Below are 4,513 nucleotides of genomic sequence, written 5' to 3' on the forward strand. Positions count from 1 at the left end.
TAGTGTGATTTCTTCATGATTTTGTAAATGTCTACATTTTCATATTTGTTTTTCCCCCCTGTGAGAAAATAAAAATAAAAATGCCTACATATATGCTATTTTGACTCTCTTTTTAAGTCACTGGCCCTGTGCTGACTTGCAACATAACGTACATCAATATTTAAACATTTTATGCAACACAAACTGTCTTTGTTTGATATTCATGAGTCCCAGCTTCGGGCAAGTTCACAGGGTGCATCAAGATCTTTTGGCCATGAAATCACCAGATTTACCCTCCAGAGGGCAGCACAGCCCTGAGTAAACCCAGCACGCATGGAGCCATCTGGTGAGCACAGAAGCACCTGCTGACCTCCTGTTGGCCAGGAGGCGAGATGTGGAAAACGTATCCATACATGTTTATGAATGTAAACAGCCGATAAAAACACTCACGCAGAGGGTGATAACATCAATAAAGTGCCTCTTGCTGAGCTTGGTTGCAAACAGGAAGCATGTGTTCGGTTCAGCAACTGCCAAGACGTGTCAAAATGAATCTGTGAATGAATTGAAAGAAAATGAAAAATGAAAAAGCATGAGCCCGCTTCCTGGGATGAATAAAAACCTTCACAGCCATCAGAACAAAAAACTGGACGGACAAAGGCGTTCAAAGCCAAGCAAACACCTTTGTAGTTTGAAGTCCCACTCCAGCACTCATTACACCACTTAAAACTAATCTGTTTCTCAAAATTGAGTAATTTCTAAAAAAATAAATAAAGTGATCTTTCAGTTTCTTGAGGTATGTCTCCACATGCGATAAATGTTGATTCTTTTCATTCAAGTTTTATTTATTTAGCGCAAAATGACAAGTCATTCCTGCGCTTAGATATTCAATAGAAGTAGTTTAATCAATTTAAATTCTCATTAAATCCACCTTGCTATTATCCATTAATCATCATATCCAGTCCACTTCAGTTCAACTCATAATTAGATTCTTATAATGCAAATTCATTAAAAGTGGCATAGCTACAAAGACAGAACAGACTGCAATTAAGTGTTTTTTCAACTGAATCGTTCTTGATTCATAATATATTATGTGGTTTTATATTATGAATCATAATATTGATTCATATTATTCTGACAAAAGCGGAGAAAAAAAAATCAAATGTTTTCACAGAAAGACGGTGGTCATCCGCCGTGAATGGCTGCAGAGTGGGAGGACCGGACAGATGCACCAGGAAAGACAAACGCATACCTGCTGAGAGACGAGTAAAAGTAAAAGTAGTAGTAAAAGTAGAAGCACGTGACAGCAATCATGGCACAAACGTACACGGAGAGGAAACAGCGATTTGTGAGCAAAACTGCAGAAGAAATGCATGGACGGTTCAGTGTCCCTCAAGTTTTCAGCCGATTCTCAAAGGTAGAGGGGGGTGTCTGCCTCCAGCTCACTATCAGACGGCGTTCACTATCACTTCACTGATAACTGAAAAATCTGACTCCCGTGCTATTTTTGGAAACTCCAGGAACCAGAAGAAAGCCCGCTGCCTCAGAGCAAAGCGGCCTCTTCTGGATAATACTTCCTTTAAGGTCGCTCTTTTGGGTTTTCTACGAATCTACAAATCTATGCAACCTTGAAGATGTCTCCATCCACCAGAACTTGAATCAGGTTCGCTCCATCTCCTCCGGCTCCGTTGTTTGTGATGCCCCACCCCAGTAGGTTTGAGCTAATTCAAGGGATAGAAACTGAAAGCACCACCGTGGCAATATATGTGTGTTTTCTGAAGCTTTCAGCAACGTTAGTTCAGTCAACTCCTGCCGCCGTGAACACGCGTCTCATGATACTTATAATAGCGAGTACTAGCTTAGAGTCCGACCTCATCCATCCTTCAAAACAAAACCCACACGGAGTATGTGGGAGTGATGAGCGGCGACTTAACCCCTTTTATGCATCTTCTCTGAATAGAAGCGGGCTTGGCAGGGGTGCACTGGTTAGCAAAGCAGAGGTGGGCACCTTTTCGCTACTTTGAACAGACCGGTGATCTTGAGTGCAAAATATAGTGAACTTGAGTGGATTTAAATGGAGTTAGCTGCATAGAGCAGCGTAAGTGAGCGCCAACAGTTGCTCGGTCGACCGACGCCGGCAGGCATTGCCAAATAAAAGCTAACACTAATAGAGCGTATTAGATTATACGTGCCTTTAGCATATGTTAGCCAGTAAAGGCACACAAAATATCTTTCTTGGTTGTGAGTTGTTTGGTAGCAGGTTTGATTTGCTGTAAAATACACTAATTTAAGTAACTACGAGTTAATTTTGTATTTGTAAAATATATAGATTAGTTAAATATTTTTTTAAAAAGTACTGTGTAATGTATGATTTCTTTACAAATGGCTTTTAAGCTAAAAAAAATGAGTAAAAACAGTAAAATCAACATCTAACGCTTCAAAAGCAGGAAAAGATGTGTCTTAAGAGCAGATTTAAAAATTGAAAACAAAGGGTACTGTCTAATGTGTAACAGCAACTTATTCCATAGTAGCTTTCAAGAAATATTTCAAATACTTTGAAACATACCAAATCTTAAATCCTCAAGCATGGACACGTTGAAATGGTTTCAAATCTAAATTTTAATCAAAGGTGCCTTTAGTACACATCCAGAGGCCGTTCTCATTCATATCTCATGAACATTTACTGTATATACCTGCTAAAAATCAGAATGTAGTGTCATTTATGAAACTGTTCAGGAATGGGCCCACGTGCACACTCTCTCACACACAAACAGACACCAGTTTGTTGGTGCAGCCCCGTCTGCGCCTCAGCGACTGAATAAGAGCTGCATGGGGAATTCAGCGAATGTATGGCTGCATCCAGGCCTGGTCCTGAAACCCAGGCAGGAGCCGAGCGCCGTGCCAACAAAGCAGCTGGGTACACGCCGGGCACATTTTTCTGTTCAATCATGCTCTTTGTGAATAATATGTATCAATGCCGTCCCTACTTAGACCTGCCAGTTAGCCTTTGGAGATGATCCGGCTTCAGGACCCCATGGCATTTCAGGCATATGTTTGCCTGTCACCTGCTGAGTGTATTTCGCCACATACGTCAAACCGCCACAAAAGGAAGGGCGTGAATTATCATGTATGCAAATGTCTGAGCGCCACCACAAGGCACAATCGCCCAACTGCAGAGAAACAATGAGGAAAAAAGAAGCGCCATGTGTTGCACGCCACAAACAAACTTCTAAATGCGGGCAGCGCCACATCGAAGAAAGAAGAGAAAAGACTGACTGTACCTAATTTCAAAATCCCGGATACAATTTGAGTTTCTGTAATTTATTTTCTATCAAGTAAAAACAAAACAAACACATCTTAAGTTTTAAGGGACTTTAAGGGACTAAGAGCTACATTTTACCTGAGATCTGCGCGCAGGTGTACAATACGTTATGCTTTCATATTTAAATATTTTCCCTGGAAAATGTGTTTTTAGATATGTATTCTCCTGCATTCAATCATGAAATATAAACAAGGAAGGCAAATCAGCTTTTAAAGCAAAATATAATGGACTGTTTTCTAAAATAGTATAATTTTTTGGGTCAAACATTCATTTAAGAGGAGTTTGCATGTTCTCCCTGTGCTTGCGTGGGTTCTCTCCGGTTACTCTGGTTTCCTCCCACAGTCAAACAGCATGCATACTAGGTTACTTGATGATTTGAAATTGCCCGTAGGTGTGAGTGATAGTATGCATGGTTGTCTGTCTGTATACGTGGCCCTGTGATCGACTGGCACCCTGTCCAGGGTGCACCCCGGCCTCTCACCTGTAATTAGCTGGGATAGCCTCCAGCAGACCTCCGTGACCCTGCGAAAGGATGAAAAGAATATAGAAAATGGATAGATGGATGGATGAATTTAAGATTTATATTGCACATAAAAGTTCTGAGGAATACTAATCAGGACTTGAGGGGACATATGTCCTACAAATGTATATGTCAGACTTCAGTATGAGACACAGTAACCCCCCCAGTCCACCCACACGTCACCCCACACTACACATATTGTGTGTTCACAACAGCAAATGTAGATGTGTAGTACTTACTCCAAGTGGCATTACAACTTCAGCGTTAATCAAACACTTCCGAGTTTAAAAACCAACAAGGACGTAAAAATAGCTGCATTTTCTGAACTGACCACTAGGGACCGTCTCCAAAAGTGAGTCAATCCACGTTAAAATGTCCGACAGACAGGTCGGGACTGAGGTTTTTGTATCACATCAATTAAAATTATATGAAGAAACTCATTTCTGTATAGGCCTAATTACGTGGGTAATCTTTTGATTGGCATCCAGCAGAGTCAACACTTTGCACTGAATTGACTTCCAGGCTGTAAATGAAGACCTAACAGACTGCAGTCATTGATATTTGACGGGCTGTGGGTTGACTCAGAGGGGTCAAAGAAAAAGGACAGCTTGTGCTAAGGGCCATTTCTGAGGTCACAAGTAATATGACATGTGAAACAGGAGATCCTCCTTTAAGTTTGCTGGGACTCTCTGCGA

The sequence above is a fragment of the Cololabis saira genome, chromosome 20, assembly GCF_033807715.1.
Source record: "Cololabis saira isolate AMF1-May2022 chromosome 20, fColSai1.1, whole genome shotgun sequence".
Taxonomy (NCBI): domain Eukaryota; kingdom Metazoa; phylum Chordata; class Actinopteri; order Beloniformes; family Belonidae; genus Cololabis; species Cololabis saira.